Source organism: Aulonocara stuartgranti (genome assembly GCF_965226115.1).
Source record: "Aulonocara stuartgranti genome assembly, chromosome: 1".
NCBI classification, from domain to species: Eukaryota; Metazoa; Chordata; class Actinopteri; order Cichliformes; family Cichlidae; genus Aulonocara; species Aulonocara stuartgranti.
In genome coordinates this window covers 38622989-38634916 of record NC_138939.1, presented here as the reverse complement: position 1 = coordinate 38634916, position 11928 = coordinate 38622989, and the positions used below count along the sequence as shown (strand labels likewise).

Sequence of the window (11928 nt, the reverse complement as noted above, 5' to 3'; positions counted from 1 at the left end):
CAAGTGGTAACGAGTTAGCACAGGCTGCATCTGTTGATTTTACGCTGTGGAGCTGTATGTTTTAAAGGATCCACGGTTCGCCTACTTTTCTTTGTCTTAGCCTGTTCCATCGCCTGCCCGCCTACCTAGGATTTTGTGTTGGCTATTCTGGATCCGCGACGGAGTGCTACGTACCATCAGGCGGCGATCACCGCAGCGGCTGTGGTTTGGGTGGTCAAGTAAGCTCTCCAACTCTCTCCGTCCACTTGTGTTTAACGTTCGGCTATCAACGGTATGCCATAAACCCTGTTTTGTTCCCTGTTGTCAGGTAGCTCCGGTGCGTCTGCTACCTACCTGTATGCTTCGGCTCCATCTCATCGCCTCGGTGTTTTCCTGCTGGCACATTTTTATTTATCACTGTATATAGCCCCTTTCCCTTGTAAATATTCCCCCTTACTTGTGTATATATAAAACTTGCATCACCAACTATTCTGCGTCCGTGTGTGTTTCTGCCACGTAATCCATCTGTGTAATCCAGCTAACCTAACAGAATACTCCGACCATTTTTGATGGATTCGGCAGAACACACAGGTCCCGCGTCCGGCGATTTACTCCAGAAACACGAGGAGTCTTTGTCTAGTTTGTCTCGGCAGTTGGCGGCGTCCGAGCAATGGGCAGGCCGAGTTAATGAGACCCTGTCGGCCATTCAAGAGACTTTGGCTCGGCTAGTTCCTCCTACTGCTCCCGTTGTTCCTGCTCCCCCGCCCGTACCGTCTGCCTCACTGAGTGTGGGCTCTGTTCGTGACCCCGCTCCCCCGACTCTGGTGCCTTTTACGGGAGAGTTGGGCCGTTGCGGGGGTTTTTTGATTCAGGTTTCTTTGCTTTTTCAGCGTTATCCCCAAGCGTTTTCCAATGATGCTGTTAAGATTTCTCATGTTATCGGTGCCCTTCGTGATCGTGCTTTGGACTGGGCCGAGGCTTATCTCGCTTTGCATCCCGTGGAGACTGTCACGTATGAGCAGTTTGTTCAGGATTTTAAGGCGGTTTTTCACCACCCCCTGCGCTCGGATGAGGCCGCGCGGCAACTGCACGGGCTCCGCCAAGGGGGCCGGTCGGTGGCGGAGTTTTCTATTGATTTCCGGGTTAAAGCCGCGGAGACGGGGTGGGGTGAGGACGCGTTGCGCGGGGCTTTCGTCATTGGATTGGACGATCGCATGAAGGATGAGCTCGCCACTCGTGACGAACCGGAGAGTTTCGAGGCTCTAGTTAATCTGGCTATTCGTATCGATAATCGCCTTCGCGAGCGTGAGAGGGAGAGGGGTGGCCGGGTCTGTGCTGGAAGTGCTGAGCGCGCCGCGGTGCGCACAATATTCTGTCCTCCTCCTCCCGGTCCGGCCCGCGCACGGTCTCCTCCGGCGTCCGCCGCTGAGGAGCCTATGCAGTTGGGTCGTACACGGCTGACGCTGGAGGAGCGTCGGAGGCGGTTTGAGGGACGGTTGTGTTTGTATTGTGGCCAGTCGGGCCATTTTGTGTCCACCTGCCCGTTGCAGTCAAAAGGCGGTGCCCACCAGTAACTGTGGGGGTACTGGTGGGTGGCACTTCCTCTCTTTCCCAAATTCCCCGCATGCAACTTCCTGCTGTCGTGAATGCCGCGTCTGGCGCTTTCTCTACTAACGCGCTTTTGGATTCTGGCGCTGAGCAGAATTTTATTGACGGCGGTCTCACGAGGCGCCTCGGGATTAAGACTATACCCTTGCGGGTTCCCGTCTCTGTTGTGGCTCTCACCGGTCAGTTACTGCCCTCCGTCACTCATGAGACTGAACCGGTTTCGTTGATTCTTTCTGGTAATCATCGTGAGGTTCTTCGTTTTTTTGTTTTTTCCTCCCCGGAGTCTCCCATCGTTTTAGGTTATCCGTGGTTCGAGCGTCATAATCCTCATATCAATTGGTCCTCCCGTCGCATTGAGAGTTGGAGTAGCCACTGCTTGTCTCACTGTTTACAGTCTGCTCTTCCGCCTTCGCCTGTCTGCTCGTCTAAGCTGGCGCCCGAGGAGGTGGATCTTTCGTCTGTACCCGAACAATATCATGATCTGTCGGCGGTTTTCAGTAAACGCTGTGCGCTCTCGCTTCCTCCCCATCGCCCTTATGATTGTGGCATTGAACTGTTACCTGGAGCTCCTTTGCCCACCAGCCGGCTGTATAACCTCTCTGGTCCAGAGAAGGCAGCCATGGAGAGGTATATTATGGAGTCACTGGAGGCGGGCCTGATTCGTCCATCATCTTCGCCGTTGGCGGCGGGTTTTTCCTTTGTGGATAAGAAAGATGGATCTCTCCGACCCTGCATTGATTTTCGGGGTCTTAATGACATTACTGTGAAGAACAAATATCCTCTTCCCCTGATCTCTTCTGCTTTTGAACCTTTACAGGACGCGGTCATTTTTACGAAGCTGGACCTTCGCAATGCGTACCATCTGGTGCGCATGCGCCAGGGAGATGAGTGGAAGACGGCCTTTAACACTCACCGTGGACATTACGAATACTTGGTAATGCCTTTTGGTCTGACGAATGCGCCGGCAGTGTTTCAGGCGTTGATTAATGATGTGCTTCGGGACTTTTTGAATCGGTGTGTGTTCGTTTATTTGGATGACATCCTTGTTTTTTCGCGGTCGTTTGAGGACCATGTTCAGCAGGTGCGCAGCGTTTTGCAGCGCCTCCTGGAAAACAAACTTTTTGTGAAAGCGGAGAAGTGCGAGTTTCATGCTCATTCTGTGTCGTTCCTGGGCTATGTCTTTGCTAAGGGGCGGGTGGGGCCGGATCCTGGCAAAATCAGGGCGATTGCGGATTGGCCGACTCCTTCCTCGCGCAAACACCTGCAGAGGTTTTTGGGGTTTGCTAATTTTTATCGCCGATTTATTAAGAACTTCAGTCAGATCACCCTTCCGCTCACCCGGCTTACGTCCTCGGCTCGAGTTTTCTGTTGGTCTCCTGAGGCCGAGCAGGCGTTTGCTCGGTTGAAGGAGTTGTTTTGTTCCGCGCCCGTTCTCGCCCACCCGGATGGTGCCAGACAGTTTGTGGTGGAGGTGGATGCTTCTGATGTGGGTGCGGGGGCGGTGTTGTCGCAGCGCTCGCCCGATGATGGCCATCTCCATCCGTGCGCATTTTTTTCGCGGCGGTTTTCTCCGGCTGAGCGGAACTATGACGTGGGTAATCGTGAGCTGCTGGCGGTTAAGCTGGCTTTGGAGGAGTGGCGTCACTGGTTGGAGGGGGCGGAACAGCCGTTTGTGGTTTGGACGGACCATAGGAACCTCTCTTATATTCGGAGTGCGAAGCGGCTTAACTCCAGGCAGGCCAGGTGGCAGCTGTTTTTTAGCCGGTTCCATTTTACGATCTCGTTTCGCCCGGGTTCTCGCAATGTTAAGCCGGACGCTTTGTCCCGTCAGTTTTCCCCCGCGTCTGAGTCTACGGGGGTGGTTCCGATCATCCCCTCGTCTTGCGTGGTGGGGGCCGTGACATGGGAGATCGAGAGCTTGGTGCGCCAGGCACAGCGGCAGGATCCGGACCCGCAGGGTAAACTGTTTGTTCCGGCGGCCGTGCGCGCGCATGTCTTGCACTGGGCGCACGCGTTTCGTTTTGCTTGTCATCCTGGCGTGCGTCGTACGGTTTCCCTGCTACGGCGCTCCTTTTGGTGGCCCGCTTTGGCGAGGGATGCCCGCGAGTATGTGCTGGCCTGTGACACTTGTGCGCGCAATAAGAGCCGTCACCTGGCCCCCCCCCCCCGGGTTGCTGCATCCCCTGCCTGTCCCTGGTCGACCTTGGTCGCATATTGCAGTTGACTTTGTTACCGGGTTGCCGCGTTCCGCTGGTCACTAGGTGATCCTCACCATTGTGGACAGGTTCTCCAAGGCGGCGCATTTTGTCCCTCTGTCTAAACTTCCTTCTGCCCTGGAGACTGCTCGCGTGCTCGTGGATCATGTTTTTCGGTTACATGGACTTCCTTTGGACATTGTGTCGGACCGGGGGCCTCAGTTTGTTTCTCGGGTGTGGAAGGCTTTTTGTACCGCGTTGGGAGTGGGGGTGAGCCTTTCCTCGGGCTATCACCCACAGTCTAATGGACAGACTGAAAGGGCCAATCAGCAGCTGGAGTCCGCCTTGCGCTGTGTGGCCTCCTCTGACCCCGCTTCCTGGAGTGGTCATCTTGCTTGGATTGAGTATGCTTATAACTCTCTCACCTCGGCAGCTACGGGGTTTTCTCCGTTTGAGGTCTGTCTGGGATATCAGCCGCCGTTGTTTCCTTCTCAGGAGGCGGAGATTGCGGTTCCGGCCGTGCGGGATCATCTACGTCGCAGTCGGAGGATTTGGCGCCGGACCAAGGCGGCGCTGCTCCGGACCGTGTCTCAGACTCGCCGGGCTGCTGATCGGAGGAGAACGCCTGCGCCTCCATACACCGTGGGCCAACAGGTTTGGCTGTCCTCTGCGAATGTTCCTTTGAAGTGCGTGGCCAGGAAGCTTGCCCCTCGCTTCCTGGGTCCTTTCACCATCCAACGCATCATCAATCCTGTTTCTGTGAGGCTGCAACTACCGGCTTCTATGAGGATTCATCCTACGTTCCATGTTTCTCAACTGCAGCCAGTCTCTCACAGCCCGCTGTGCCCACCCGTGGAACCTCCTCCGCCCGCCCGGGTGGTGGACGGGGGTCCTGTCTATTCAGTCCGGCGGCTGCTGGATGTGCGCCGTCGTGGCTGAGGTTTCCAGTTTCTGGTGGACTGGGAGGGGTATGGCCCGGAGGAGCGCTCTTGGGTCTCGAGGGCCTTCATTGTGGACCCAGCGCTTATTGTGGATTTTTACAGGAGGCATCCTGACAAGCCTGGAGGACCGCCGGGTGGCGTTCCTTGAGGGGGGGATACTGTTAGGAGGTGGTGGGTAGGTGTACTGTTGTTGTTTGGGTTTTGTTTTCCTTTTGGTTATAGGTAGGCGAGGCGGGGCTTGATGGCATTCCAACACACCTGCGACGCATCGGACGTCATCAGTGAGCGCTTTTAGGGAGCAGAGTCACGGACGTCTGGTGTCGGAGTATTATCGCTGTCACAAGTGGTAACGAGTTAGCACAGGCTGCATCTGTTGATTTTACGCTGTGGAGCTGTATGTTTTAAAGGATCCACGGTTCGCCTACTTTTCTTTGTCTTAGCCTGTTCCATCGCCTGCCCGCCTACCTAGGATTTTGTGTTGGCTATTCTGGATCCGCGACGGAGTGCTACGTACCATCAGGCGGCGATCACCGCAGCGGCTGTGGTTTGGGTGGTCAAGTAAGCTCTCCAACTCTCTCCGTCCACTTGTGTTTAACGTTCGGCTATCAACGGTATGCCATAAACCCTGTTTTGTTCCCTGTTGTCAGGTAGCTCCGGTGCGTCTGCTACCTACCTGTATGCTTCGGCTCCATCTCATCGCCTCGGTGTTTTCCTGCTGGCACATTTTTATTTATCACTGTATATAGCCCCTTTCCCTTGTAAATATTCCCCCTTACTTGTGTATATATAAAACTTGCATCACCAACTATTCTGCGTCCGTGTGTGTTTCTGCCACGTAATCCATCTGTGTAATCCAGCTAACCTAACATTTAATGTTGTAGAACAGAAATGTCTAAAAAAGCTACTTCTGTTTATTTTTTGCTTGTTTGTTTGATTTTACATTTCTATGATTTAGTGAAAAACAATCATAAGTTTCAAAGACTTGTAGTGGCAAATAATCAAAGATTGAAGGTCATATTTAACATCCTTATCCCTACTTTTACATGTTCCGTTGAACTTTAAACAAAAGGCAGTAATTTTCAAAAATATGACACTTTAACCTTAAAAACTGATGTATGTTTGGGCTTTTCTATTTTCTTCTGTCTATCTAAACACAAAACTGATTAATGATGCTTTAAGTCATTCAAGCACATTGACAATTAACCATCAATCATTCGTTCCTTACAGATAGTACTCAGTCATCTGTAACACACAGTTTCATAATCCACTGTGCTATAAAAGTCAATCTGTGGATTCACTTTATTGATGTTTAAGTTTATCATATGTAAAGCATTTTTAAATCTTTTTAAGCTATAGTATCCTTCAGACAAGCTCTCATCACTAAGAGGCCAGGGGAGCAGCCATGCATACGATGCAAGAACCCAAAACATGAATATTTATGTAACTGCTTAACACTTAACCCTTCCACTGTAGTACATCAATACCACAAAGCTTGTGTTACATTCTGTGCTGCTACAGAGAAAAAAAGGTCAATGAGGAGCCAGGATGTAGCTGAGTGATTTACTTTTGCTTCCTTTGGAATTCTGTGAGCTGATGGAATGACGTAGGCAGTAACACACGGTGCAGAGCATGTTCAGGCAGCTATCAATTATTAATCAACAGTTGTATTTTTAGGGATATTTTATCAATTATCAATAGGCAAGAAGTCAGCCTCTGCCACCGGCAAACATACTTATCATTCCCATGACATGTTGGAGTTATATGTGCAGCGGAAGGTTTGACGGACAGATCGCCATTCTGTTACAGGACAGAGAGACAGACATTCATGCTCACATAAACACCATTTTTCAGTGTAATTAGCCAGTTGGAAATATTAAAAGGTTTGCTGGAAGTGTTCAAAACAGAACAGAACACAGCAAAAGTCCTGCAGTGCTTTATGTGCTCTACTTCGTTACTGTGGTAACATCTATCCCAGTCTACCTGGCCCTATGTGACAGCATAAATGTCCCTGTCACGGCTGGACGATCCTCCCCGGACAACCTGCCGGTAATGTCTTTCTCTTTGTGAGTGTGTTTCTCTCTGTCCCTGTGTCTGGCTGTTTTATGTAAGCTTGTGCTTCCAGGAGAGTGAGATCATGGTGGCCTCTGACCTGGAAGCAGCTCCGCACGACAGCCAACACAAGTGCGCCTAATTGTCCATGCAGCTGCCGCTAACCATCCTCCATTTTGGGCTGAGGTATTTAACGGTGTGTCCTGACAGCAGTCAGCACTGGATCGTTGCACTATGCCTGGTACTGTGAGCTCTTTTGATAGTGATTTTGATAGTGACTAGGAAGCCTCCTCACCTGCTGTGTCACTCACCTTTTCTAGGAGTTTGTGGACGGAGAGGACGGTCCGGGGAGAAGAAGCAGGTTGGATTTTCACGAGTGAATGGAGCTGCACTACCACTGGGATCTGGGGAAGAGAACACCATTCGAACTTTGCACCTTTTTCACATTTGGAACAGTTTTTTGGTTACTGTAAATAAAACGCACTGTCTCCAGTCAACTCGAGCTCCGTGCCTGGGTCCTTTCGTCCCGCTAACCTTGACAGTTACAGTCAGGTCTGATTATCTAGGAACAGTGATGAACTTTTCTACCTTTGGCTTTCCTACCAAAATGAGTGCATTGAAGACTCATCCAAACAGTTAAAAAAACAAACAAATCCAAATCTAAAACTTTGTCTCAGTTCACGTCAGCGTTCATGATTAAACAATAAGAAAGAGACTGAGCAAAAATGGCTTCCATGGGAGAGCTCAAATGCAGAAAAACACTGCTGACCAAAGGAACACGAAGGCTCATCTCACATTTGCCAAAAAAGATATTGAAGACCATCTAATTTAATGTTTTGAGTGGCCCGGGCAGAGTGCGGACTCAAATCAGACTGAGACGCTTTGGCATGGTCGTAAACGGGCTGTCAATCACTGAAATCCCTCCAATTTGGGTAAATGACAACAATTCTGCAAAGAAGAGCAGGTCACGAAAACTGTCACAGCCATGTGAAAGACTCATTGCCAGTTATCACAAACATTTGATTTCAGTCTTGTTACCAAGGGTGGCACAACCACTTATCAGGTTAAGGGGGCAATTATTTTTTCATAGATGGTAGGCGGGTCCGGATTACTTTTTTCTCTTAGGAAGGGGCAAATGCTTTTTCACAGCACTGCATTTAACATTAGAGTCCTTTAAAATAACAAATACAGGATTTGTTGCATGTGTGTCTTGCAAACCTGTATCTGTCCTAAAATAAGAAAGTAAGTGTTTTGGCAGGTTAATGGCCCATTTTTGCTCACCCTCACAGTGCGGCCTGGATGGGGACATGAGTGTACAATTGTGTGTCTTAATCACTATTTCAGTTATATATCAGTGCAGGAGATTCAGCAACAGCTTAAAAAGATCAGCTTCTGGAGAAAGTGTAGGATTTCTTCTGTTCCCGGCAAGTCCTGATGTATCTTCTCTGAGTGGCAAAGACTGCCATTGTAGGTGCACCAGACTAGACTAATGCCCCCCCCCCCAAACAAAACAAAACAAAACAAAAAACACAATGGTGTGACCATGAACAAGTGATTTGTTTGTGCTGCTTAAATTGGTCGTGTGAGGTTTGTAAGATAAGCTGTTGAGCTTTCACTGCAAGCAGAAAGAAAAAGGAACAGTGAGAACAGGTAGCAGAGAACTTGTTGGAAGGAGAGAGGCACACTCTCGTCAGTTCAATATATCAGCTGAGTTCTGTTTTAAATGCTGGTTTGTGCAGATAACCTCAGTGAGTCTGCTGCAGAATGAGTGCACATTACATGTGTGAGACAACCCAGACGTGATGCCATGCTTGCCCTCAGGTCATGATGGTAAAAAGTGGAGCTCTTATAGCAAGTATTTACAGTCAGCCCAGTTTTTATCCAACAAATTACTGTTCCTTCACTCGGAGGCCTACACACGACAGAGAGGATGCATCCAGGCATGCTGCAGCAGCAGTATTATTAACCCAGCTTCACCCAGTATGCATTTTATTGGGTTTGAGGCCATGTGGGATGGTGTCAACCCTGCTAGGACATGTGCGACTTTGTTGCCAAAGTACAGATGGCCCAGATGGCTCATTAGGCTGGAGCAGTGAGCCACTGGCAACACCGTTAAAAAAAAAACGAAGGAAAAAAACTTACCTGAAATAAAGTTCTGACAGTTTAGAGATGGTAAAACTGACAAGAGGCCAGAAAGCCTGTCAAAATAAATAACAAATCTCACCTTCTCACCTTCACAGGAAAGAATTATTTCTTATCTCTGCCTCCTGAAGCTGCACCAAAGTAACAAGATCTTTCCAGAGGAGGCGTTCAGCAGAAAAGCGTTTCAGTCTTTGCTCACACAATCTTATATGCCCTCAGCAGCTCGCACTTCCAACGGCCTGACAACATTGTGAGGACAGGAGCTGGAAAGAGAGATAAAAACAGAGAAAGACGAAGAATGACAGAAAAGATGAAGTCCCTGGGGTGTCAGGTACTCCAATATAATTAATCTGATGCCTGAGCAGGGCAAAGAGCAACATTTTAGATGCCAGTACAAAATCAAGAGGATCACAAAGGTAAACCACTACGAGTAAGAGGGCGTTGGACGCCGAACATTCACTTAAGCTTGCATTTTCACTACAAGTTTAACTGCAGCTGTGAAGTCAGACTTTCCAGTCTCAGATGAGGAACGGCTCATGCGTTTTACATCCTTCTATTACGCTGTCAACACACGTTACAATTTATCTTCATGTCTTCTGCATTTCTTCAGTTAAGTAATCTACAGTTTCTTTACATTTGTCAGTGACCAGCTTTTCCTTGTTTATTCCAGATTAATTTTGTTTAACTTCTTGATAGATGAAGAGACAAATGACAAGTCGAAGCTCGAGGGAATGGTTCTTCCACTACACCTCTCACAACTGCAGACATTTGTCCTGCGTTTGAGTTTTAGATTCCTGTTTGGTGATTATCATTCTAGGAATGTTCAGTTTGAGTTCTTGTGGTATTATTTGAGTTTTGGTTCCCATTTATGTTTTTTTAGGGAGTCTGGTGTCTGTTTGGGTTACTTTACAGCTTTAGAGATTTAAGATTTGTAGTCTCAGTTTTTCCTCAAGCTTTGATTCCTGGTGTTTATTCTTGTTGTTTTAATTTCCTCTTTGTTCTCTTGCAAATGGACCAGCACTATATAACACTTTTCCTCTACTCACTTTGAGTTTTCTGCTACAGCATGATCCCCATGTTGATGTTATTCCTGTATCATCATAATAATCTTAATCCAGGTTCAACCTTCCAACAAATGAAAGGTTTTGTCTGAGCATTCAGTTAGCATGAGGCAAGAATTTGGGTAATGCCACGTTAATCATTACACTAATTTTATTAAAAAAGTGATTTTGCAAATCAACCTTCAGCTTCACGAATGTTGGTCCTCTCTCCTGCAACACTTGCAACACAAAATTCCTCAGAACAGCAAAGGTAGATCTGGGATACTTTCACAATAGCAACAGTTTTATCATTGTGATTATTTAACATTAGAGTCCTTTAAAATAACAAATACAGGATTTGTTGCATGTGTGTCTTGCAAATCTGTATCTGTCCTAAAATAAGAAAGTAAGTGTTTTGGGGCAACTATATTTTTCTCATGTACATCACTGGTATAAGATAGACTGTCATATGCTGAGCAGGCTGACCCTTAGAGCCAGTTTGAGTTATATTGTCAGGTGCTGACAGGTGGAGTCTCAGAGGTGAAGGGGAGGCTGCCCACACCTGTAAATCAAAGTGGTCATTGGAGAGTGAAGGCAGGTTAATGGCCCATTTTTGCTCACCCTCACAGTACGGCCTGGATGGGGACATGAGTGTACAATTGTGTGTCTTCATCACTATTTCAGTTATATATAAGTGCAGGAGATTCTGCAACAGCTTGAAAAGATCAGCTTCTGGAGAAAGTGTTGGATTTCTTCTGTACCCGGCAAGTCCTGATGTATCTTCTCTGAGTGGCAACACCTATCATTCAGGAAAGACTGCCATTGTAGGTACACCAGACTAGACTAATGGTCCCCCCACAAAAGAAAAGAAAAGAAAAGAAAACACGATGGCGTGACCATGAACAAGTTTGCAGAAGACTTGAGTAAAGTGCTGGTTAAGAGGTTATGATTATGGAACAATGAGAGTCCGATATGAAAATACTTTAATCCTTAACTGTATGCAGTTTGAAGGTTCAGCGCTCTAATCTGAAGCTGTTACAGCAACAACTGCATGCACACTAACCAGTAATTGGAAAAAAAATGTGTTAATATATTTATTTTACAGCTGCATGTGATTATCAAATCATCAAATTAATTAATTAACAGTTTTTCCACAGCATTACTCCTGTATTTTTTGGAACATTAGTGTTGACTCTTGTTGCTATATTTTTATAGATCTCTATCACCCATAATTTTAGTAGGTGGTGCTCAATTGATCAATTCTGTGTGTCAAAAGACGCATTAAATGCCCCTTTTCATGTGAGCTTGCACAGAGCCTGAAGCAGACAGCCTTTCTTAACAAAGGAAGTTGATAAACACCATCATCTGTTATCGCCAAATGGGATTTTATTATTTGTCAAGCCAGCTAGCGCAAAGAAAGCCTGGCTATGTCAAATTTGCTTCAGAGTATTTCCCTCTGGTGGCAAATCCTTCGTTTCTGTTGGGAGATAAAATAGAGACATGGTGGCAGAGAACCATGAGGTATAGGAATGACATAACTGTGACTTGGATCAGACACCAGATATGAATAAGGTATTTTTCAGACCGGACCTGTCGCGATCGGGCGAATTACACACAGTAATTCGGCGTGCCCGTGTGGCGTGCTGGCTAGACCCAAACGCGGCGAAGGCTAGCGATGGGTTGGAACAGATATGCAGTTATTCTAGTAACGATCAGTGCACGAAGTGTGGCTTCGGAACTGGCGTTACAGACGGAGAGCGAGCTGAGCCGGGATGAGAAAATGAATCGAGAGGGAAAACACTCACAGCTGCTGAATCAGGCGGAGACTGACATGAAGAGAATAATGTCTGAGCAGCGAACAGGTGGATTGTGTCTCTCTTTTAAACCCGGCCAGCTGACAGGACCCCCCCCCCCCTCCAAGACCGGCAGCGACAGGAATCCGAGATGAGGGAGAGATCCAAGATGAAGCGGGAC

The 11928-nt window shown here is 47.9% G+C and overlaps 1 long non-coding RNA gene across 3 annotated transcripts; it reads left to right on the top strand.

The window, feature by feature from the left end:
• Positions 1-3825: 3825 nt before the first annotated feature.
• Positions 3826-5529, top strand: LOC309711329. Of its 3 annotated transcripts, none has more exons than XR_014277934.1 (3): positions 3826-4186; positions 4278-5069; positions 5164-5529. It is a non-coding gene; the product is annotated as an uncharacterized lncRNA (long non-coding RNA). The 3 variants fall into 3 exon arrangements; XR_014277935.1 differs by having other exon boundaries at positions 3826-5069; positions 5164-5281; positions 5371-5529; XR_014277936.1 differs by having other exon boundaries at positions 3826-5069.
• The last annotated feature ends 6399 nt before the right edge of the window (positions 5530-11928 follow it).